The sequence below is a fragment of the Manis javanica genome, chromosome 10, assembly GCF_040802235.1.
Source record: "Manis javanica isolate MJ-LG chromosome 10, MJ_LKY, whole genome shotgun sequence".
NCBI classification, from domain to species: Eukaryota; Metazoa; Chordata; class Mammalia; order Pholidota; family Manidae; genus Manis; species Manis javanica.
This window is the reverse complement of record NC_133165.1, coordinates 65,921,135-65,947,692: the sequence shown is the minus strand read 5'-3', so window position 1 is coordinate 65,947,692 and position 26,558 is coordinate 65,921,135. Positions and strand designations below refer to the sequence as shown.

The 26,558-nt window shown below is 36.9% G+C and overlaps 1 long non-coding RNA gene and 1 other non-coding gene across 11 annotated transcripts in view; both read left to right on the top strand.

Moving 5' to 3' along the window:
• The first annotated feature begins 10,447 nt into the window (after positions 1 to 10,447).
• The window catches only part of LOC108407354 (uncharacterized), a 61,016-nt gene continuing 44,905 nt past the window's right edge, over positions 10,448 to 26,558 (top strand). For all 10 annotated transcript variants that reach the window (XR_012122336.1, XR_012122339.1, XR_012122338.1 and 7 more), the window contains exons 1-4: positions 10,448 to 10,684; positions 11,906 to 11,995; positions 13,049 to 13,108; positions 13,480 to 13,697. This is a non-coding gene — a long non-coding RNA (uncharacterized lncRNA). The remainder of the gene's footprint in view (positions 10,685 to 11,905; positions 11,996 to 13,048; positions 13,109 to 13,479; positions 13,698 to 26,558) is intronic.
• LOC118972185 (U2 spliceosomal RNA) lies at positions 12,304 to 12,492 on the top strand. Its single transcript, XR_005061030.1, has one exon. It is a non-coding gene; the product is annotated as a U2 spliceosomal RNA (small nuclear RNA).

The following is a 26,558-nucleotide window of genomic DNA, read 5'->3' as shown; positions in this document are numbered from 1 at the left end:
TTTACTGATGTTATCAGAAAAGTCTTTATGTATTTGGAAGCTGTCAAGCTTAACGGGGTAAATTTTCCATACTGCTAATTTTCCCTTTAACCTTGAATTCTGTCATTGGCAAAAAATACTGTTGGATGTTTTCCTTGAAGTCTCAGGCTCACTTCATTCATTTTTTTGAGAGAAACTGTCTGTCAGAAACCCAGGTCTGAATCATCACACTTTTTCTATCAGTTGTTCTTTTAAATAAAAATGGTGGTCCATGAAAAAAAGTGGCTTGTTCAGCCTCTCAACTCAGACAATTGTACAAGTGCTTTTTCTCCAGACACAAATCGTACTTTGGCATCCAAAAGTGCCTTATTTGCTTCTGCAATGAAACCATGAGCTGTCACCGAATGGTGTATGGGAGCAGCAGACAAAGATGGTGAATGGATGGGAGGAGTACATTGACCTTCCTGAAGATGGCTCAGGCAAGGCTTACAGAGAAAACTTCCCGTTTTATCACACTAAATGTACCCAGAGGTCGAGATGTAAGACACCAATACTTTTTAACTGCTTCAAGGACATTCTTAAATAAAAGAAGCCTTTTCTTTTGTTTCTGTGACTGCAGGGTTGGGAAGCATAGCACAGTTGCTAGTCCAGTCAGAGCCACTTCCTTTATTTGTACTAAGGGGCCAGCAGTTTTGTCCAATGTCATTGCAAATATCAATAGAGTGAAAAAGACAGATAATGCCTCATTTTGCCATTAAAATAAATTTGATCTCATGGATTCCCTGAAATACTTCTGAAGTGGTACCTGAATTGATGATTGCTAGGTGAGTCCCACATTGGGATCTGTGGTACATCTTGTGCTAGCCCTGGTGCGTGAAATACCGCAAGATTGTCAGAGTACTATTTGTATTTTCATTAACATTAATCATGAATTGCTCTCTGAGAACAGTGTTCCAAACAAAACACATTAGTTTGAAAAATTTTTAATTTTTTGGTGTTTCCAATGTTCTCTCCTTGGCCTACTTCTGCTGGTGTACATTCTTTGTGGGCCATCTCATCCACACCTCTGGCTTTTATTTTGTACATATACACAGTTGACTCCTGGTCCTGTACATCTCATCAGGCAGTGCCTTTGAGCTCTCAGCCAGTGTTTCCAACTATTTTCCTGGCACCTTCCCTTGGATGTCTTCAGATATTTCCAATCCAAAGGGTCTTGAAGTGAACATCTTTCTTCTCAAATCTACTACCCCGACTCAACTTCCTTTCTTAGATGCCCATCCAGAAACAAGAGAGTAAATCTCAGACTCCCCTTTTCGCCAGTTCTGTAACTAATTGACCCTGAGATCTTAGTGACTCTATTTTCTGTCTTTTGGATTTTCAGATTATCCTGCTAACCTGCAGCTCCTTTGCAAGTCCCTGGATAAGTAACTGCCTCTGGTATCCTAACTGATCTCTCTGCTTTTGATTTGCCTTACTCCAATCCATCCCTCTTTTCAGATACTAATATTTATTTTCCATAAAGCTGAAAGTGATTATGTAACTCCCCGCTGAAAATCCTTCATTGGCACCTTCAGGGCCAAAGGAAAACTCAGCATGGCACATTGGATTCTTCAATATCTACTCTTGTCTCTTTCTAGCCTTATTTTCCATTATGCCCTCTGTGCTCTCAGTCACAGCATCCTGCTTACAGTTCCTTCCAAGGACCGTGCTCTTTCCTACCTTGCTGATTTTGCTCGTGCAGTTCCCCCTGCACTGAAATCCTTTCCCATTCATTAGCTGTGTCACACTTACTCTTCGTATTCAGTTTAAGTACTCAGCAGATACATCCTGATGCTTCAGTCTATGTCTTCCAATATATTCCCACAACTCCTTGCACATATCCCTAGTACAATGCTTGTTACACTGTATAGTTAGCACATTGATGTTTTCTTCCTGTTTTCCTCTGGGATACAATTTTTTAGTGCAGAATTTGTCATGTAACGCTCATTTCTTTTCCTGGTGCCTATCATTTGCTATAATTGTAATGATATGCAAATAATAATCTGAGATTTTTTTCAGTATTTCATGCATCAGGGCTAGCACAAGATGGTGGCTTCCTGGCTGCACACCCAAGTGTCCCTGCCCCTGATAATTAGCACAGATCAAGATGATTGCAGCAAGCCCAGCCTTCAGCTGATTTTCATCTTAGATTTTCTCAGTTATGGCTGAACTGCAGATGTCAAGGGGGAGACTGAGGAATTCCATCAGGGACTGACTGATGTTGTGGGGCCATATTTGGGAAAGTTTCTTGGAAAAAAGTAGGTGCATGTCCTGAAAAAGTATCATTAAAAGAATCTCATAATCTTATGTTTTCTCCTGTGAATTCTTAGAAACACACAGAAATTATTTCTTAAATGTGAAGAGTCTTCAAGATTTCATAGCTCAATGGTAGAATTTACTTTAGCAAGTTAACTTTATCCATTGCGGTCTCCTACTCAAAATAAAAAGCCTGAAGCAGAGGAGAATTTAGTTTCAATAAACAATGTTTCTGACTTATCACTGGGAGGGCCCTGGTTCTGCTGACAATGAAAATCTCCTGATATTTCAGAAACCTTCTTATTATAATCTTTTCTATGGCCTAATTTTCTTCCATTCTCTCCCTTTTAAAAAAAGTATTCTTCAGGTTGGTTCTTCCTTTCTTTATACTCATGGTTGTAAAATGACTAAAATACGTTCTGCCTGCATCTTTATTTAGTTGCATACACAATCTTACTCAAAACTAGGTCTTTTCCATAGTAAACAATTTTATTCCAGGATTTTTGAAAACAAGGTTTCCATCTTTTTCAAGGATCATTAAATTTATTCATAATCTTAGAGTTTCCTATGCAATAACATGTGTTCATTTTTGTCTAGGTCTGGGTGCAGTTAAGTGAATATTCTTATATTCCTCTTTTTAGAGAACTGTAATGAGTCTTCATGTTATTAAATATGTTTCCTATGGTATTTTTGTGCTTGGCATGATCACTAAATACAGAATAATGTCTTACCTGCCAATCTGTCTGTTAAATCATATCTCAACATCATTCTTGTAATTTTATTAAAATGTTTACCTTGATTCCTAAATGTAGATTTTGATTCCCCAACAAATTTTGTATTTTGTTTATGTATCTCAATTTGTGTGATTTCTGAATATGGTGTGGTTTATATAATAATTTGAAACAGTATGATCAGAGAATGTTAAACAATGTCACAAGAGGGAAATGGACAGAATTAGAGTCTCCCTGCATTTCAATGTGTTATTGACTTAACAGTGATCTCATTAACTGTGTTACTTTCCAAAGTGATCACAAACATTACTTCACATTGGTAAGCAGAGAAACTATCCTTTGGAAATGAGTACAGGTGATTTTCAGAAAGGACACAGTCATTGTAAAGCATGGCTTAGCTAGAAGTTAAAGCAAATAAAATCTACAAATGAACCAGTAGGAAAAGAGAACGCAAAGCATTTGCAAAATAAATCCTATGATACACTGAGGGAAGACCTGTATGATATTTCCTTTTGCTGTTGTAATAATATACTATTTGGTTGACCAGCTGACCAGCTGGGCCCTAAAGACTTCATATCCTGTTTCCAATTACAGGACTACAAATTAATGTATCTCCAGTGTTGAGCAATGACATTTTGGCTCATTTAACTAACTGCTTTGTACAGGTTACTTTTCTTTATCAGCACCATGAAAATGAGACTGGTGGCAACATTTGTAGTTACTGTGAAGAGTAGTCTAATAGATGGTGAGTCATGAACTCATTCTTTCCTGTTGCCCAGCACTTCTAGCAAAGCTGAAAGGTTGAAGAAAAATGAATCATACATTTTATAAACAGTCAAAGAAACATGGTGATAGATTAACTCTGACAATATTAAAGGTAGGATGTGAAATCATTTGTTCATCATATTTTAAAATTAAAGAAACCGCTATATAATAATGAAGCTCAGATTTATGTAATTGGGTAGAACCATGATATGCATGAGCTGGTAAATATGCTGAAGATCTTCTGGAACTATAAAATTTTGTAGAATTTTTTCCTCTTGGAAAATTGCCACATTGGCATTTTATTTTAAACCAACCTTGTATAGGATTTTAATAATTTAAGAGAGATGATGTTAGGTTAAAGTTAATTTCTTTGTTTAGTACTTTAGTAACCTTTAGTGAATGAATAATATGAATATCCTTCTGTGCTCTACCATTTGTACTATAACTAGCATGGTAAGGGTTTCCTCTTTTGTTTTCAGGGCCTAAATTGTTGATCTGGAGAGCATGGGAAAATAAATGAATCCTTAATAAATTCATCCTGATGGGATAATGCTGTCAAAGGAGCTCAGACACAAGCTCCCTTTTTCTGAGATAATGGTCAAAGATGAAACCCAAAATCTAAATCTGCTTTTTTCTTCCTTGTTCTAGGAGAAAGCATATTGTCAAACATTTTTGTTTTTCTAAGGGAATTAGGTCTTATTTTAGCTGGGAGTAGTCATATTCACATACTCACAAATTAAATTTGGAGTTTTGATGTGTCACCTCCAAATGTGGTCACATGTAGAGTCTTAGTGACAGGATGCAGTCTACAACTGTATACGTGCTTCTGATTACTGGATTACATCACCATGAATTAATATTTTAGAATAAAATTCTGCAATTATCTTGTGAATATTACATTCTTTCATGGGGGCTGTGTGGGAAGAATATTAAAAGAATTACTTTACCAAATGTTAGCATTTAGGAAATTTTTGTAACCCTGTTCAGGTATTTTCTCCTTTTTTAATGAGACAGGAGGCTAAAAAAAAACAAAAGAAAGAAAGAAAGAAAAGAAATGGCTTCTTTTGGCTTCTAAGAGGCTTTGAGAATAAATAAAAAGAAAAGATTGATGACCTGTTTTTTTTTTCCTAGAAATAATTGTATGTTTTTCAGAGAGGCAAAGTAAAATTCAAGGAAAGAGTCTTACATGGCAATTAGTGAGGAGAAGTTGGAACTAAAATAATATATGAGAGAAAAGAGAAAAAGAGGACTAAAGATGTCAGAATATGAACATTAACTGCCATGATTTCAAGAATAGATGTTCACCTTTTGGTTATCTAGCATCCACCAGGACACTTATTTTACTCTCTCTGTTTAACCTGGGAAGCCCTCTTCAGCCAAGCACAAACGCAGTTCGTGTTTGACCTTAAACAGTGTTAGTGTTCTCGTTTAACACTGGCTAGCTGTTTTCCTTCTTGTAAACTGCCTTATCAAACATCCAAATTATACACTGTAAGTGGTGATATTTTTCTCTGGGACTTCCTCCCATTTTGCCTTCAGTGTTTCATTTCTCTTTCACGGTGCTGCTTCCTATTTCCTTTTCTGTCCATCCTGTCCACGGTGTCTGAGTCTGCTGCTTGCAGCCCTGCATCGAGCACTATACACGCTGACAGTCTCAGGCTCACTGGGTCCTCCCCGTGATGGGGCCAGTCATGATATCTCCCTGGACCTGCAGAACAATTATATACTAAGTTCTCAAAGTGTGGTGCCTGGACAAAAAGCACCAGTATTACCTAGGAACTTGTTAGAAATGCAAATTTTGAGGCCCTACCCTAGAAAAATGAGAAACTCTGGGCATGGGGCCCAGAAATCTGTCTTTTAATAGATTAAAGCCCTCCAGGTGATTTCAATGCATGATAAAAAGTAAATATTTATGTTTTAATAGGGTACAATATCTTCACCCAAAGAAGTATATTTTTGATGGTGGAATTCAGATGATCAAGGACAAAGGGAAGTTATTCCACTGTCCTCAGATTATAGCACTAAGTAACTCCATCTACGCATAAAATGAATCTTGCTTGGGGTCCAACTGCTAAAATAAATCATTGAAGGCTGCAACAATCAGATGGTAGGCAAGTAAGAGTAGGTATAGGTACATAGAAATAGGTTGGGAAAAGCTTGGTTTCAGTTTATTGAGGTAGGGAGAAGACTGAAAAGAAATTTGCCACTTTTTTGCAAACACGAGCAAGCTTTGTTCTTTTTCCCCTCTATCTTTTTGCATTTGACCTTGAATGATTATGAAAATGGCTACAAAGCCTCTAAAAATTAAAGCTCCTTTTACTACAAAGGAATATTTATGCAGTAGTTCTAATGTTGAGCTTAAATTGAACTGGATTCCAGATGGCATACTGTTATTAACTTTCTTGGTGGTTTTATATAAATGAATTAATTTTGTCCCCTAATTTCTCTTTCAATTGTAGATATTTTCAATCTATAGGTATAATATGGGAATAGATAACATTAGTAAAAACTATTGGAAAATGTTTTTAATAATACTTTAAGTTACAATGATGAATATCAGTGTGCATATTACACTGATGTAGCATAAGTATGTTCTTTATCTTGTGTTTTTACGCAGATAGCACTTGTTAAATAGATTACCTAGGCAACCCTAAGGGATTATATGAATTATATATTAGTTAAACTACCACTGTGGTTGAGAGTTTAGGCATTATTTTCAGCCCTTGTTGTACATTGCAATAATATAGAGATGAAAAATGTATAAATATAAATGCACAATCTTGTCAACAAGAATAAAATGCGTAAGTGACACCAATGGCTGGTTGTTTTGTGGGAAGCAGTCCCGTCCCCTCCATTTTTTTTGTGGGAACATGTGGCTGGCACACAGTAGTAGGCTTATAAATGGAATCATTGAATATTTTATTAAAAGTAAACTAAGCAGAAAGTGTTTTGTTCATCGTTAGTTAAGGATGTGAGTGACATTTAACTCTGGGAAGATAAATTGGAGGAAGTGGTTGACTGTCTGAGGATCCATGAGGGTTTTGCATAGGCTCTGAAAAGTCCAATTTGAAAGTTCTGGGATTGCACTTTTACCTGCTTCTGAAGGTGTCTTTCAGCATTAAAGTGCAGTTTGAGGACTAGGGAGGAATGAGAAGAACACCCAGTTTCTCTGAAACTGGCAAAGAAGTGACTAGGGCTCTGTGACTGCCCTTAATATCTCACAGGGAGCTCTGATCAGCAGCTTCACAAAAGGGTCCAAAGCTACTGACATGTGGGTGACTTAGAGTAGTCAAACCGGCACTAGTTTATGTCTGATCTATCTTGTGGCGTGGTGACTCTTTTTTTTTTTTTAATCTGGCATTTTCCTCCTAATTCTCGCAAAGCACAATGCAAATATTTATTAATCTCAACATCTGGCAAAGAGGATACCAAAAAAGTGTATTTTATAAGTCGCAAGTGGGTGGACTGGGTGTGCTATAAAGAGATTTAATGATCTCTTGCACTGAAGTCCTCTGTTGTAACCACCCTATGGTGCATCTATGTCATAGCATAGGCAGTGTGAGAGAGGAAGCAGAATTTGACTTTCCAATCAGAGAGATCTAGGTTTGCATCCCTGACCAACCAACTAATTAACCTTGTGGCACTGCATATGTTACTTAACCCTTCTGAAGCTCAGTTTCTTCATCTGTAAAATGGACACAATGTTAGCTTGTTGTAAATGTTAAAAATGCTGTGTTAACGTGTCTGCCTCCCTGCAAATTCTCAATACTGAATAAAACTTATAATAGTTATTTTATCTTTAATTTTATCTGTTATGCCACCTGAAGAGAAAATGCCCTCAAATTCTGGCCTGGGGCACTGGGCATTTGCTGTTTTCAGTAGGATTTCTCAGCTGGGCATAGGTCATAGTCCTGAGTTGACTTTTTTAACCCCTATGAACAAATTATAACAATGAAAAAATTCCAATTTTTTCTAGGATGTTTTTGTTAATTTGTGTCAAGCTCTTAGCCAGATCTTTTGCAAGATTCCTGTGATAGTTTTGAAAGAAAAAATTCATTTCATATTTACAGTTGACCACTCACATTTTATGTATTATGTGAGCAATATCTGGGATTAACATCTATTTATACAGTTAATTATTTTTTTAAAGCCAACAGATGACTCTTGCTGGCACTCTTCTGAGGTGACTTGGGCCAGGTCTGCAGGGTGATGTCCCTGGGCTGTTCCTGCCCCTCACAGCCTCCTCTGGTGAAGCAGGCCCTGCTGACCTCTGCTGGGTTCCCTGGGGTGGGGATATTGCCTGGCCCTCTCTTGCTCCCTCTGGCCTGTCCCCTCTGCCTGGCCTAATCCAGCTGCTTCCCATTCATTTCCTGGCTTCATAGCTTGCAGAAGGCTTGGGAATACTTCCCAAGTGAGGCAGTGATCAACATTCTCCACAGCTGGAGGTTTTCCTGCCAAATAGGAGTCTTCCTCTTACAGCATCCCCCACCTGTCTGCAGCTGAATAGCTTCTGGATGTGTCCATGGCAGCCGGAGCTCAGAGCATGTGACACAGCCCAAGCTGAATTCCTGCCCAGGTCAAACGGCACAGTCCATTCAGGGCCCTGGAAATCCCCCGCCCCCTTCAGCCTGAGGGAAGAGCCATCTAAGCAGATTTCTGTGTGTTCCTCTTCTGCTCAGCTCCTATTTCCCCAAATGAGAGCACTAAGGAAGGTCAGCAGAGCTTGGAATCAGCTAGCCAAGGTTAAATCATGGAAAACACCAGAGGCCCAGACAGGAAATAGGGACCAAGAGTTGTTTCAGAGAGTTGATAAAAACAGGATTGGCTGAACCCTCAACCCTGCAAATAAATGGAGGGTGCTGAGGCCTGGTAGGATTTTTGTACCTCTCCCATGTCCTCCACTGGCTTTGCACAGTGCTTGAAGGTTTAGTTCCTAGCCCAGCTTCCTCTTTCCAGTAAAAGCAGGGTGTGGTGCAGCATTTTCCAGAGTGTTCTGTGCAACACTAATCCCCCAAGATGCTCCTTGAGGAAAGGTTTCCATGGTTGAATAACATTGTGCAATGCTGTGCACTGTGGCTTGCTCAAGAAGACCGTGACGGAGTGCGTTCATGAGGTAGAGGCTCTTGGAGGTTCTGCTGCATCCAGAGGCTGGGAGAGTTAGTGGGTCGCCGAATGTTTCTTTCAAGTAACACCTAATAACGACCAGTAAAACTAATGTTCATGGACAGACTCTTCCTTAAACCGCCAAGTACACACCCACCTCAGGGCCTTGGTCCTTGTTGTTCCCTCTGCCTGGAAGGCTGTTTCTCTGGATATTTGCATAACTAATCTCAGTTCATTCATGCTTCCACTCAAGAGATATCTTCTGTGACTATCCTATCAAAAAAGGCCTCCTCTTTCACCCCCATTCAGTCACTTTCTGTTTATTCCCTCACTGCGCTTTATTATTTTTTTCATAGCATTTATAACTCTCTGGCTTTGCAGATCATTTATTTGTTATTATTTAAGAACTAACTTATTTTTGATAAATATATTGTAATTAAAATGGAAGCTTCATAAAGACAGAGACATTGCCTTGCTCTCTATGTATCTTCAGCTCTGGAAAGGCGCATAGAGCCAGGGTGGTATTCAACAAACTGGTGTTGAATGAACCAGTGAATAGTGGAAAAGAGCAAAGGATTTCAAGCAGAAAATCTGACATGGGTCCCTGACTCTACTACCTCTTTCTCTCTTGATGTGACCTTGAGCAAAACCCTTCATCACTGGGACCCTTGATTTCTTTATATAAGATAATGAGAAATAATACCCATCCCACCTATCTTAAATGAACATGAGGAGGATCAAATAAGAGCTTGGCTGTGATGGTGCTTCATAATCTGTCAGTGGGTGTCTTAATCCTTTCAGACTGCTGTGACAAAAGAGCATAGACCAGGTGGTTTATAAACAACAGGAATTTATTTCTTATAGTGCTGGAGACTGGGAAGTCCAAGACCAGGGTGCCAGCAGATCTGGTGTCTGGTGAGATATGGCTTCCTGGAATGTAGAACTCTTTGGTCTTTTTAATATGTCCTCACAGGACAGAAGGGCAAGTCAGGAGGGAGTTTTCTAGGGACTCTTACAAGAGCACTGATCTCGTTCATGAGGGCTCCACCCTCACGACTTAACCCCCTCCCAAAGGCCCCACCAGAAAATACCATTGCATTGAAAACTTGGTTTCAACCTATGGATTTTGGGGGGGACACAATTATTCAGACCATAGCAGAGGCTAAGCAAATAGAGGTTGTTCTTATCAAAGACAATATGCAGAAAAGAAAAGGGAGGTAACCCTCATGGTAGAGATCAGATTCTCTGGGAGTGAGGATAGGTCATCTTGACAGAAGGGAGGGATAGGTAGGAAAAACCCAGAACACGTAATGCCATCTAGAGAGGAAAGACCCTTTGATACTATCCTCAATGGCAGGGAACCGGGAGGAGCCCTTTGGCGGGGCTTAGGAAGATGTACATGTAAAGGTTAGTGATTGCTACTGTGCCTCTGACATTTTGCTTTTCAAGCAAGTTTATCAAACCTGTATGGAAGCCCAATGGCATAAGTGTTGTCTAGTTTTATTTGTAAGGTCGCTGAGGCAGAGGGACTTTCAACACTGTGCCCAAGGCCATTTAGGAAGTGAGAGCCCAGATCTAAATGCTGATCTGAGGCTGTGTGACAGTGCTGTCTTGGCTGCCCTGGAGCCTGTTGGGGTCTGCTCCTTGCCCTGTTGGGAGGTGGCACAGCTAGGTGGGACCAGGGAGCACCTGCTGTCCTCTACCTCAGCTCTCAGAGGAAAGGAGTCTGAGCCATAAACTGACAAACATTGCTGAGACATAGGACCACCTGCTGGAGTTGCTTTTCAGTGGAGGGGTGCAGGATGAGGAAGGTAGGAAGTTGTTATGGTGTGGCACTGGTTAAGATTTTGTTATTGGAGGAAATGTGTAAATGTGCGGAAAATGGAAATTGTCGAGGCTGAGCTGTGTGGAGATGGCTGCTAGCCTTGTTTACAGTATTACTTTCTGTTTCTAGGGTTTATTCTCCTATCTTGTTTCTCTTTATTTTTTAATCATGCATTGATATTACTGTTTACATTAACTAACTATCTGTGTGTCTCCAACTGAGTCACCTAAAAATTATAAATGACTTCAGTACCAAGTCTGGAATTGAATAAATTAAATGAGATCTAATATTCTTCTCTGTGTTACCAATGTTTGCCTAATGAGGACTTAAATCAACTTTGAAAAACCTTAATTTATTTGGATACTATATTCAATAAAGTCTTCCCATCCAGTTTGGCTGTTAGAACTGATGTATGAAACTTGCCTCACTAAAGACACTGGGAAATTTGCCCCCCAAAATAGGGTTCTATGGTTGGAGACAAATCCTAAATATATGAGAATACAGAATAGTCAAAATCTCTGGGATAAAGTGAGCATGATTAATGCTATTTCTAGTCCACAGAACTCATTTTCCTTATAAGAGCTGTCAAAGTGTGAGTCTGGAGGGAAGCTTTGACCATATGTGTACAGAGGCAATTCTAAGAAATGATCCGGGTTAATTCAGCCCCTAAAATCTTTCACTCAAAATAAACTGATAACTGTTATCTCAAGGCGAGAATGGGAATGGGGAAATGCTTTTCTCTCATATGTTTTTTGAATACTGCTTTCAGTTTCTGTCAGTTCAAGGGGATGGATAGATACTCTGTGTGTGTGTCTGAGAGGGAGAGAGAGCATTCCAAGCTTTTCAAAACTACCCTCCTAGCTCTCTTCACTCATTTGTTCTTCTTCCAAGCGGGCCCGTGCACATTTCTGTTTCAGCATCACAACTCTGGGCTCAGCGTCATAGAATGAGCAGGGATGGGAACACCGGCAGCCAGCTCAGAAATTGAGTCTTGACTCCACCACTTTCTTCTGTCCTTGGCACATTTTCCAACTTTTTTGTCCTGTTTCCTCAGCTGCCGGTGGAGATAACAGTACTTATAGCTCACTGTTGTCTTGAAATAAATTCCTCTAAGATGGAGCCACTCTTGCATGGGTGCAGTAGGAACAAACTGAAACTTAGGTAACTTTTGTGTCACTGTAAATTCTCTGCTTGACCCCAAATGCAGGCTATCCAAGCAGCCATTCGCCAAATGCTGAGCTAACTCTGGGGCTTCTCATCCCAGACAAGGGTGGACTGAGTGGCTCTAGCCCATCAGGTAGTTCTTATTTTTGTCTTGTTTGTTCTTTATTCTTCATCCTGTAAAAGGTTCTAGTCTTCCGCCCCATTTGGCAGTTCTCTGAAAGCAAACTGTCCATTTGGTGAAGTGTTTTTCATTTGTTTGTTTAGAATTGTAAAAGAGCTGGTAAAACTGTCAGTATTGTCAAGGGATATGATTTTATATTTACCAAAATCAACTGAAAAATCACTGCAAAGGATTAAAGAATCCAGTAAATTACAGGGTATAAAATTACTATACAGCAATGAATAATTCATATAAATGATACCAGTTAAAAAGTATAGGGGATTGCTTCTTGGCCTTTTGGCTAAGATCAAGTGTAGTATCTGTTCTTATCAGTTTAATATCTGATACATTCTCTATCCCGGACAATACATCAAATGGATTTTGAAGCAGGGACATGGAACAGAGGCTTGCTTTGTCCCCTCCACACATCAGCCTGGTGTTGCAGTATCTCTGGGAACAGTCTACCCCCTTTGAGGGGGGGGAAATACAATGGAAAAGAAAACCACATCTGCAATTGCAAAAACAGTAACAAGTGGATAAATTGCTTAAGAATAAACTTAACAAAAAATATACATCTGTGTGAGGAAAATTTCAAAATGTTACTGGGAATGCAAAAGTAGGAATGAATACTGAAATATGTACCATGTTATTTGGTCAAAAAAAATTTATTAAAAAAAATTTTAAATTAAAGCCTTTTTACATTGAAGTACAGTTGATATACAGTATTATATTTGTTAAAGGTGTGGCACATAGTGATTTGACAGTTTTATACATTATGAAATGCTTACCATGGTAAGTGTAGTTACCATCTGTTTATCAGGTGAAGTTATTACAATATTATTGATAATCCGTGTGCTGTACTTTTTCATCCCTGTGACTTATTTATGTTATAATGGGAAGTTTGTTTCCCTTTATCCACCTCACCTATTTTACTTATCTCACCCCCAACTCCCTTCCCTCATGAAGTGTTAAATATAGTTTGTTTGTATTACCTAAATTGTCTTCTTTAATCATTTTAAAAAACAGCTGTCATGAAGATTATATGAGATAATGCATGTGGAGCATCTGGTACGTAATAAACACTCAGTAAGTATCAGTCAGGATTATTTTTACTACCAACACCTTCTGCATTCCCTATAAGGATATACCTTTCTTGATGGAAAGAACTATTTTACTCATCCTGTGATCCTCATGATATCTTATGTATAGTAGGAGTTTAATAACTGCTTATTTAATGGAATGGAATCCACATTATAATAATACTCAGTGTGTTGCCTTTGCCTTTGAGCTTCTCAAAGAAAATACCTATTATATTCAGCATGTCCCCTTTACAGACATTGTCAGGTGTCAGATTAGGTGATTCAACATTCCACTGCCCTAAAAATCAATTCACGGTATATTTCTCGAAAGCATAGCATCATGTCTAAACATTGCCTTATTTTTTTATTGTGTACTAGTTAGATTGGGTCCTTCTGTTCTGTGGTCTTCCCTGGAAGCTTGATTTTTATGAAGCTGGTAGAAGCCCTGGGTGCATGAAGACATTCACAGTTGGTGGAAATCAGATGAAGTTCTGCACAGCTTTGCTGAGAAAACTCATTTCTGTTTCCTCTGGGTTACATTCTTGTCGCCCGCTTTACCACAAGCTGGTGAAACAGCGGCAGAGAGAATCGATTGGGTGAGTCATCTCTATTGTTATTACTACCTTTGAAAGGCCTTGTAAATTGGTCATTTGCTAAAGAGAACTGGTTTAGAAACAGTACAATTATTCCCTGTCCATCTGGGACAAACAACTCTGTGATACCAAGTGCAGAAACCATTGAGGTCATGCAGATCAAGATTCATGAATGGCATTTCACTGCACAGAGGTGGCATGAATTGGCTGTCTTATTAAGAAGCGCTGTGATGATAAAACAGAATTAAAGTGAGTCAGAAATTACCAAGCAGGGATTAAGGAAGGACAGAGGGGTCTTGATCATGGCGATACAGGCCCAAATGAATTAATTCTCTAGGTGTTTGTTTTTAACAATTATGCATAAATGTTTGAATAATAATCACCACCCGAATTATGTGAAATTATACTCCTCTCAACTGTATAAAATGTTTATATGTGCCCATTGTCAACTGAGCCGAGGAACATGTAATGATGTGAAGCCCAAGACTTCAATGAAATGTTTCCATAAAAAAATGACAGGTTTTCTTTTACTTATAATTACTTGTCAATTCTAAAGGAATCAAATTCATATAACATACATTCACCAAGGCACTAGCTCCTGTTGTTTCAGTAAGCTAACCTCTATTTAGAAATTCCCTGTACCTTTCAGATAAATGTATTTCCTTCAGAAAAGCAATTTGCATAGCTTAAGTTAGAGTAGAAGCTGTTTCTGATGAAAGGAAGGAATTTGTGATGTCATATTGTGTGTGCCAATCCTTCAATTAAAAGGGGAGGACCAGAAAATGGTTATGCCGAGCAACTTAAAAAGAAATATATCAAAAGATCGTTATGCATGGTCACATTCTGCAGCAAAATATAATCCTATAAAAAGTAAAAAGGTCTGCGCTTCCGTGTAACTTGGCTTGGAAGCCAACAGTGACAAACCGCGCAGATCAACAGCCTCCTCTTCGAGCAAATGTGGAAAACCACTTGTAAGTTCCTCCCCTCTAAGCCCCCTCCCTATGGCTCCACTTTGTTTTTAAACTATTTATTTTTGGTAAAAGTTAGGCTTACCAAACCCTGAAATAAACGCAACCTCCTGCTGTTTATTTCAACACTGGAAGTGGCCCCACTGTGAAAATCAGCGCATCACGTATAATAAGGCGGAGAAACGTTATTGACAGTTGGCACAAGCATTCCTCTTAGAAAAGGGAAATGCGTTTACTTTGAAAAAGACCCTGAGAGAGCTGGGAGAGCAGAACAGAGCACCAGGAGGGACCAGGGTGTGGGCGGAATATTTCTGAGACAAAAGCAGCAATTTGGCAGAAACTTCCCTGGAGGGATAGGGCGGAGCTGCAGCCAATGAGGGGGCGAAAAGAGGCTCGCAGCTGCTCCACGTGACTCTTCTCTCCTCCCTCCTGCACAAATCTTGGCTCAAATTACTCAACTGATTAAATATTTGGTGCAAGTCTTTTTTTTTTTTAGAAACTTGTGTAAGGGCTGAGCTTGTGTCCAGATCCACTGAGTAGAACATTGTCAACTTGTGTGGACCTAAGAGTAAATGCAGAGAAAAGCCTGTGTTCTTATGTGCTTATGAATTTTTTAGGAATTGTAGGGAGACTTCTGGACACCCACACATCTACATTGGTTTATCTTTGGCTGCCTGAGAGAGCCCCTCATGGCAGCTATACAACTACTTTACGGGCAGTATCACTACTTTGTGATATTGTTGTTGTTGGTGGGAAGCTACTGTGTGTCTTGAGCTACTTCATGGACAGGTCTTGGAAACACGACTCTTATAAAAACAGCATGCAGCATGGTTTATTTTGTAGTGTTTGAACTGGCTAGACTTCAAAATAATGTTAATTTAAGAGGCTGGCTCATGGAAAATAATGCTTGAATGGACTGAGAACCTTAAGATCCTAGCCTTACATTTCATAAACATTCACCAGCACCAGCCTTTCAAAATCAATTCAAAATCCTTGATTGATAAGTGGAGGGTTAAAGTCAGAACCAGATCAAGTGTATATCGACTATTCCCAGGGATTCTTCATTAGCCAGTTTTGCCAAGGTGCAAGTGAAGATGGAACATTGGACCATTTGCACATGATCTCATATCTGTTTTAAAGTCAAATCTAGAGGATGACAGACAGTACAAAACAATGTAAAAAACATTATTTGACCATGGTTCACAATGTGTCTTAGGACTTTTGTTTTAAAAATAATATTTTATCAGCAGTAAACTATGTTTTGTACCTTTATCTTGCATCTACCTACCACTTCAGCATTTTATTAAAAAAAAAATAATAATAATAAGGGAGAAATGTGGGATTCACATATAAATCAAGTATAAAAATCAAACGAATATTCATATTTGACCTGTTTATAGTTCATAATGTGTGATTAAAACTGAAAGTTTCTGTGATGACTGCCTTTGTACTGTTCACCATGTAAGAACTTATTCACTATGTAAGAACTTGTTCTCCATGTAAGAACTTGTTCGTTAGGCTTCAGAAGATTGGAGACTGATGAGAATTAGGCTTGGGGTGGATTAATGATTGTACATTGAGCATTGAGTCCCCTATACAGAATTTTATTGTTGTTAACAACCATTTGATCAATAAATATGAGAGATGCCCTCTCAAAAAAAAAACAAAAAAACCCCCAAAAAAACCAAGTATAATATTTTAATAAAAGCATACTGTTAAAATTAAAAAAAATATTTTATCACCCAAATAAATGGTTCAATGTCATCAGATATTTCCTTCAGCTAAAACGCTCTCACCCAGAGTTTCAGATTGCATCAATTCCTGAAAGATGCCTTCTCTGACCACCCCTTACAAATTTAGTCCCTGCATTTCACTCATTGAATTGTCTTCACATTTACTACCATCTAGTGATCCTGTTCTTTTATTCTTTACCTGTTTTTGGTCTGTCTGGCAACCATTGCAATGTGAGGACCATGAAAGCAGGGAACTGACATTCCTTGTTCATTGCTGCTCCTCAAGCTCTAGGATAATGCCTGGCACCTAATCAGAGCTCAGTAAATATTTGTTGAATCATTTAATGAATTTCATTCAGCTTCCAGTCTGCAGAGATTATCAAAATCCTTGTAGGCCACTACAATTATGCTCTGGTTATTATTACAAAGGAAACACATAGTGAAGGATTCTATGGCTGGCATTTTGATCTTATTCCCTTTTATTATCATCCTAATCTTAGCTCATGTAAATGATGATCACATTATATCCATCAGGATACTATGCAAGAAAAAAAAATCAGGATTGAACTACCAATTTGGCAGTAACTTGCCAGTGCAGTTGGGAAGTGATGCACTCAAAGTGAAGCTAGAGATTCAATTAAATGATATAACAGTAGAGGTCAGTTTTCATTTGCAGGAATGTTTTGGTGTTCAGGTTTAGTTTTACGTTAATAGCATTATTAGATTATGCTCTTGACTTAATAAAAGGGTGGGTTCACTTTTTTTTTTCTAAATTTAAGAAAAAAATTCAGTAGTGGAAGTTAGTGATACCGTACATTTGTAAGATGTAGCATGATTTAATATTACTTTTGATTTAAAATGTATTTGAAATATGAATAGGGAATGTATAAATATTTAAAAAATGAAAACAACTAACAAAATGTTCTTTAGCTCATATTGTGGATAATTAGAAGAGGATATTTCAGAGTACAAATGCATTGTTTTGACAGAGTGGAATATTTTTTATCCTTCATAACTTTTTGCTTTGATTTTTTTTTGATGATCTTATTTTTGATATGTTGACAGAGAAGGCTTGTCTTATAATATAACTAGACTTGTTAGACCTAAAAATTATTAATTTTATTCTATGCATACTGTTTTCCATCCCATATGAGGAAAACAGCAGAAGCACTGATGAATTAGCCCATAAAAGAAAGTTCCAGACATTTTTCAAAATTTCCTGTCTAGGTGTCTTGGAATTGCTATGTGCTTATTTAACTACTGGTGGAATAAAGAAAGAACAGTTTTCAGGTGTTTATGTAAGCACAAACTGTTTTGGTTTTGTTTCCAAAAAAGTACAGTAAGCATTTTAGTTAACTATTTCTACATAATAAATTACCACAGAATTGACTGGCTTAAAACAGTAATAAATATTTCTCTCACAGTTTCTGTGAAGGATTAGGGAGCAACTCAGCTGGATTTTCTAGCTGGGGTGGGGGTGGTCTTCCATGAGGTTGCAGTCAAGTTGTTAATCAGGGCTACAGTCATCTGAGGGCTTGACTGAGGCTGGAGGATCTGTTCCCAGATGGCTCACTAACATGAATGGTAAATATGTGATGGCTGTTGACAGGAGACCTCTGTTCCTCAAGGTGTGTACTTCTCCATAGGGATGGGTGAAGGTCTTTACAACACGGTGCTTGACTTCACCTAGAGCAAGTGATTCAAGTGAGCAATGTGGAAGTTGCTATACTTTTTTATGACCTAACATCAGAAGTCACACACCACCACACCTACCGTGTTCTATTAGTCACACAAATCAATCTTTATACAATGTGGAAAGGGACTACATGAGGGCATAAATACTAGGAAGTAAGAATCACTGGGGACATTAGGAGGTTGACTATCACATTGAGAAATATCAGGATTATTAAAAAATCTACAACTGTTATGAATCTTGACTTGATTATCACTTGTTCACTAAAAAGAACTTGGCAAATTATAGAGGAGTGGTGGTGGTGCAGAACTGAAACAGCATTTAACCAAAGGCCTAAAAAGTGTACAAATTACACCCCTCCCCCCTAATATTATGAACATCTGTCATCGTGTTGGATAAAGCAAATAAATTAGTATTATCAAATCTGTTTCATAAGATTATAAACATCCTCTGCTTTGAGTGGGGAATGATATCAGATAATTGACAAGAAAAAAATAGAGGAAGAGAGAGATTGGAGAATAAAATAATAGCAAGCAGAGAAAGCAAAAAGTAGTAGAGAAAGAGATGGGAAAGGAAGGAATGAGAGAAGGAAAATGGGAAAGATCATAGCAGACGATAAAGAAGACAAAGATATGAAACTATGAGGCAAAGGAATTGTAGGAAAGAGATGAAATACACAAAAGAGACAAGGCAGTGGTGAGGGAAAGGTGGAATCAGGAGAAGGGGAAAGTGAGTTAAAAAAGATAAAAATGAAAGACATTAGTTTTCTCATTCCTTTTCTCTACCAGTTTTTAGATCCTTCATCTCAGAACAGGGCCAGGGACATGTAGTCTCTTGGTTTTCTCATTCTGTTTTCCTATAGCTTCTCCAGAGTTTCCTTTAATGCCAGCTTTTCAGAACCCTGGCTTTTGAGAGGAGAGTGGAATGACCACTGTATTTAATATCCAACGTTTTCTCTTCTTAAGGACACACTGTCTTGCTGGACATTTTTCTAAATGTATTGAAAAAATGTAATTTATCAGATGGAAAAACCCAGACATAAGCAAATGATTTTCTGAGAGATTTTGATTCTGTAAAACATTATTACCGTATTTGTATTTGGTTCCCTTTGTGTTTCTGCAGACTAGCACAGTTCATTTGGGGTTTTGATTCAGAGTTCACTTTAGTTCAGGTTCCTGATTCAATTTGTGTTTGTGATTGAAGTGAAATTCTGGATAAAAAAAGTATTCAGCTGGCCAGAGTCCTCAGCCGATATTCATATATGTATATGTATATATATATATATATATATATAAATGTGATAACACATAATTTGTACTTCAATAATGTTTAACTTACAGAGTTAAGGGAAACTTGGACAATATTCATATTTTGAAATATTCAATTAGTAAATCAATGTTTTTTAAAATATGTTTTCAGTGTACTTCTCAATTTACAAGTTAACTCACAAAGGTAAATTTAATCAAAACTATTCACACAACATACAACCTTCCTTTAAGACCATTTCCTTCCCCTCTCCTCCCAAACTGGTTTATTTTTCAAAATAATATTTAAATTAAAACAAGTTTTCAAGTACATAATACATTCACAAAGTTCAAAATTCATCCCTTTTGGAATTCATTTGACTTTCAAATCTTGTAATTTGGGATCCTTCACTTGGGAAATTTCCTGGCTGTTAGCTCTTCAGATATTACCTCATTCTCATTTTTTTTTCCTTCTGGAGCTCTGATTAAAGGCATGTTAATTTCTCAATCTACCATCCATGTCTTTTCCTTTCCTTTCATGTTTTACTTCTCTGCCTGTTTGTACTTCTTTCTAGATAAGTTCTTCTGGTCTGTCCTCCATTTCACCCATTATTTCTGCAGCTATGCTTAACATTTTGTTAAAATCATCCATTTAAGTTTTGATTACAATTATTGTAGTTGTCAGTTTTTGAGGTTCTGTATGATTCTTTAAAAATATTCTATATAGTTTCTTATTATCTGAATTTATTTTCAAGCTTGACTTTTATTTAATAGAGTAATCATAATCCCTTTGTAATCTATGTCTGCTAATTCCAGGATTAGATCTTTTGTAGTTCTGTTTCTGCTATTATTTCTGCTGGCTTTTGCTCTAATCCTTTGTTTTCTTAGTGACTGTGCGCTGCTCATTTTCTTTAGAAAATTATCTGTAGACATTTTCTGAGGCCCTGGGTGATGCTGGTTCTTCTAGTGGGGACCTATTTTTGTTTTGGCTGAGTACCCGGGGGGTACCAGTTTTTGACTTTTCTTGGATCACCCAGGTACTGTGAATTTGGGCTGTAAATCCTCACGAGGGCTAGTTTGTCATGATGTTTCATCGGGTGACTTGCTCTCCTCTATCCCTGCCTTCCATGGGGTATGTATTGTGGGGCTTAGTTTTCATCCATCTTTACTCCAAAGTTTAATCCTTACACTAGTCCTTTGGGACCTGAGTATCCTACTAGATTTCCCAAGTAGGCTCTGGGCTTTGTATTCTGTTCCCCCATCTCTTCTGAGGCCATGGAAACTAAGGCTGAGATTGACAGGGTTTGGCAAATGCCCTCAGTGTCCTATTCACTTCTGGGATCCTATCTCCACTAAGATTTTGGGTTGCCAATTTCTTCTTAACATTCCTTTGATGTTTTTTAGATTTTACTAATATTTCATCTAGTATTTTCAGTTATTTTCAACTGGAGGACTTTTCCACTTATTTAACCCACTCTATTACTGGAAATGAGTCCTGGTACAAATTCAACAGGTACAAAAGGATATGCAATAAAAGTCTCTCTCTTATTCCTCTCTTCCTAATCACCATTTGGTCATCTCAGTAGATGCTGAAAATGCATTAGATAAAATTAAAAACTCATTCACGCAATCATCCATACCTAGTTGCACATTCTTACAAAACTACGAATAGAAGGCAAACTTTAAAAGGCTGTTAACGCTTTACATCATACAAATGCTTTACAAATGGTGATAATTTGGAGGCATTGTTGTTCAAGTCAAGAGTAACACTAAGAGTGGTGGTGCCTGTTGCACCATGTCTAATCAACATTGTATTGGCAGTCCTAGAAAATGCAATAAGATAAGGAAAAGAAGTAAGACATTGAAGGGGAACATGAAAGCTTTTTCTCATTTGCAAAGGACATGATTGTCTGCAGAGACTCTAAAGACCGTCTAGAACCAATAAGAATTCAGCAAGTTTGCGAGGCATAATAGCACTCCTTTTTGGTAATTATTATTCAGAAAAGTAGTGGAAAAATACATAATTCATAATAGCAACAAAACTACACGTTATCTTTGAATAAATCCAACAAAATACCTTTAACACTTTATGGAGAAAATAGAACATTATGGAACAACATTAAAAAAGATCCAAGTGAATAGAAATACATATCATTTTTGTGAAAAGAAAATTATGTTGACTATTATATATATTGACATATATGTATGACTATTATAAGGATGGTGTTTTCCATTAACCTACAGATTTAGTGCTTTATGTGGACATTGTCAGGCTGATGCTGAAATTCATTAGATTAGAAAGAACAAAAGGTAAGCCGATTTTGCAGAAGAATTTGGGGGGCTTGTGCTTTCAGATATCAATGATTGTTATAAACCTAAGCTAACTAAGATGATGTCATATTTGGGCAAGGATATACAAATACATATATAGGATAGAAAGCCTAGGAAAGAATCATATATATGGAGACTATATGATATATGACATTACAAATGAGTGGGAATAGGATAAGCTATTCAAAACATTTTTATGGTTTTCATGGAACAGATGGTTCTCCACACAGAAAAGAAAATTCTCACACCATACTCTAAAGTTTTAATTCCAGGAGGATTAAAGACCTAAATAAGAAAAACAAAGCTTTTAACACTTTAGGAGAATATGTAAGAGGCATATTTTTGATTTTGAGACAGGAAAGGATCTATTAAATAAAACACTAAAAAGCAGATACCATAAAGGAAGAAGCTGATGAAATAAAAAATCTCTGTTTAACAAAATACACCACAAACTTGAAAGAAAAGTTACAGAATGGGAGAAAATATTTATGCCACAATAACAAGTATAAAATTTGCATTTTAAATATATAAAATACACCTACAAAGAAAACATAAAAAAGCAAATTTGTTAGAAAAATGGGCAAAGACCTGAACAAGCTATTTACAGAAGTGGTTAGTGGCTACTGTATGGGGTGGTGCAGCTTCAGAAAAAAATTTTCCTGCACAAGAAGTTCCAGCACAGTATACATAACAGGAAAACACTGGAAACACCTGCATGTCATCAGCAAAAGAATGAATAAATAAAAGTGTAATATATTCATAAATTAGAATACTATACCCTTTTCAAAATAAATTAGATCTCCATACATCAATAAATACAAAAAAATTTTTTGAGTCCAGAAAAACAAGTTACAGAATGATAATAGAGTACAATGAAATTTACATACAAGTTTTATTAAAAACTACATAGTATGCGGCATGTTTTTTATGAGGTCCTCAAATGTATTAATAATATAAACAAATCCATGGTAATGATAAATTTTTACTTCAGGATAGTGGTTATATCTGAGTAGGGAGCGAGGAGAATGGAATCTGGCAGAGGTATATAAGGGACTTTGGCTGTTTAGATAAATTTCCACCCCCACTACATAAATACAGCAAAATGTTAAGATTTAATAAAGAGGCAAATAATACACAGGTGTTTGATTCATACTATATTAGCTATCTATTAAATAGAGGACCTAAGTTTAAATGTAGTCTAAATTAAATATTTATAATACTTTTTGTATGATCGATGCATTTCATAAGAAATCATCAAATAGAAACCTATAGTCCTAATTGGATGATTCAACAGTGAGAAATACATTATTGTAATTCATCATACTAGCAAACTCAATTAGTAAGTTAAAGAAGAAATGCTTAAAAATGAAATGAGCAAGAAATGGGTAAGATTTATATACAGGAAATCTACAAAACTTTGAGGACACACTATAAGACCTTAATAAGTAGAGGAAACTACCCTGGTGGGTCCAAGGGAGGCCAACTCATATTATAAAGTTACCAGTCCTCTCCAAGGTGATAGGGAGATTTAATGCAATTCCAATTGGAACTTCAATGTTTTGAATATTTAAAATTAATGAGGAAAAGGCAAAGAGGGACAAATTGGCTATACATTAGGAAAAGAATGACGTTTGTCTTATGTTACGCAATTTGGAAAGATAAATTTCAAATAGGTTAAAAGATCTAAATGTGAAAAATAAAATTATAAAAGGATTGGCAGAATATGTTGAAAAATACTTTAAAATCCTGGAGTGAGAATGACCTTTTTGAGCATGGTATTAGAATCTTTTCCTCTAAGGAAAAGATTGACAGATTTAACTGTATAAAAATGAAAAACTTCAGTATGGTGAAAGACAGTAAAACAAAACACAACAAAAAATTAAAGAACAAAATGGAAGGAAATAAACCCTGTGGATAAATGATTCCTATCCATCCTGTTCAATGAGCTTCAATAAATTGCTAGCATTTATCAAGTACTACGGTGTGCCTGGTATTGTTCTAAGTTCTTTAAAATATTAAGCCATTCAAAATCCCACAACAACCCTGTGAGGTAGATACCTTTGTTATTGTCATTTTATAGGTGAGGAAGCAAGCCCGGTGAGGTTAGTTACCTTCTCCAAAGTGATGTAGCTATTAAGCGGTAGGTATGGGATTTGAATCCAGTTAGACTGGCTCCAGCTTCTGCTCTCTTAAATATTTTTCTGCTTATAAAGCAATAGAAAAAAAAAGCAACCCAAGTGAAACATAAGCAAAAGGAGAATAGCAGAAAATTCACAGAGGAAGAATACAGAGGCCTATCAATGTGTGAAAAGATACTAAACTTCACTAGTCACCAAAAAAATTGTGAGTTAAAACATGCAATGTCACATTTGTCTCTCAGACTGGTAAATTAGAAAGACTTTATTAACTATGTAAAATTAAAGTTAAAAAATTTAACTAACATAGTGTGAGGATTTGAGGATACTGTCACTTTTGTACTTTGTTGGTGGGAAATAAATTGTCCTGGCATTTTAGGAGAGCAACTTGTCAGTATTAATCAAAATTACAAATTCATATACCTTTGGATCAGCAATCTACTTTCCGGAATTTAGTTAACTATACTTCCAGCAATATACACAGATGTGACACAGCTATACAATAATGTGACTGACATTAGAAATAATGGGGTAGATCTATGTATCCTGGTAGGGGAAAATGTCCAAAGCAGAGAACAGGTACAATGTGATTTCATTTGGGTAAAAAAATACAAATGTCCATGTCAAGAGCAAGCCCCTCTGTGTACCCTTGCTTGCTGGGTGCTTTTCTTGGCATCTCTATGGTGGCTTTCTAGAATGCTCCTGACTTTATGAGTCTTGTTTCCACTCTTTTTCCCTCCATGTGAGGGATTATTAATGAGTCTGCCGAGGTCTCCTAGCAGACTGTGTTCGATGTTGTTAGTACATACTTTCCCCTTTGCTCTAATTTCAAGCCACTGTTTTACCTGTAATAATTTTCACACCTTCTTTCTTCTCCATTTTTCCTATTTACTAGGGATGTTTTGGGAGTCCTAATGCCAAATAACTAAATATTTGGAAGAGAGCCTACTTGGGAATTTTACCAGAACTGATTAAATAGGGCATGTTCTGATAGAGGAACTGATAGAATAACATTTGATGGAATGTGGTAAAAATTAATTCCTTGTTTAAGGAACACAGCTTATTCCACATAGTTAGAATGGACTTAATTTGTACACTTAACATGCAAGGATTTTAATCAAACACAGGTCTTTTACTGTACCTCAGGGAACAATACATGTTAAAGGAACAAGGTATTAGACTGTGATATCAGTGACTAAAATAGGTCTATTTCTTATGGACATGTGATGTGTGGTGATAATCATTCAATAAAGTCCACGGGAAGCAAGGAAATGGAAATGACCCTAATAAAGACAAGAGGTCTCATCACTCACTAATGGCAGCATATCCATCAGCCTTGCAAATAATTAGAGATAAGAAAAATGCTAACTGAATGAGCATATGGCAAACACTGAATTTAAGAAAAGTAAGTTTGTGTTTATATATTTCATCATAGTTTATAATGTGCTTTTACATGTTTTAGCTCATAGGATCATCACAACCATCCAGGTGAGGTGAGCAGTGTATTGTTGTCCCTATTGTGCAGAGGAGGAAACTGCTAGTTGGGGGTCATACACTGAAAGAGTAGAAATGCTCATGTATAAAAGTTCTTGGATCAGATCTGTTTTTTAAATATATGCATTTAATAGCTGTAAGGGAAAATTAATACATGGTGATGTTTTTGAACATTACTAAATTTTTCATATAAAGGACCAAACTAATGTAATTTGAACTTTTGTACTATTTCTCAAGATTCAATCACAACAGCAAATATGAATAGGTCTTTGAAATTGGCCATCAATCCTGCAATTCCTAAAGAAGCTGGGAAACATACCACAGTTCTTTCTCCAGCCTAAAAGAAAGTAGGAAAATAAAAAGAGTGAATAGGCTAATATGTTAATTCAAAGTGTGGTGTCCTTTCTTTTTTTTCATTTTCCATTTCATCGATTTTTCTTGGGAATCTGTGTTTGTGGGTCAATAGGAGTAAGCAGAGGACAGTTAAGTAACAAGTATTTACTGGACACCCATTATATATATGATGAATAAAATATGTACACACTACTTAACAAAGCATCTGAGGTGACATAAGAGAGAAAAAAGACACGGTTATGATTCCCAAGAAACTTAGAATGCAATTAGGTAGAAATAAAGTGATGAGAACAAACACAAAATTATATAGAATTGTGAAATAATTTACAGCATATTAAATATATCACTAATAGGAGAGTAGGAGAGCACACAGTAAATGACCAAAGCAGGCTGGGCTAGTCTTGGAAAACTGACTTCAGTTGAGCCAAACTGAGCCAATGCTGAGCCAAAGCTTGAAATTGATTTTAGTCTAGAATTAATGGAGATGAGTGAGATTGATTTCTTTGGTGGTGGGAAAGGTTAGTAAGGGGCCAGGGAAGAGCTGGTAAGTACAAAAGGATTACCAGTAAAGGTAAACACATATCCCTAGTAACTTGGAAAATGATGTAAAGAAGTGAATTTGAAAAGACAAATTTTAAAAAGCATAATTTGTGACCCAAGTTTTTTAACCTTTAAAAGTATTAGGGAAGGCTTGTTGTTTGAGAAGATCCATGTATTTGTCCTGCATGAAACAGTTTGAAGCTAATTTTTGGTATTGCTATTAGTGGATAGCAGAGCTTAAATAAAATGGCAAGTAGTACCTAAAAAATGAGTGCAAAATATGAATATCTAATTTCTTTTAGCCAACAAGTAATTGAAATAACATGGACACTTCCTGGACTATATATACATATGTCATATATGCAGATGTAC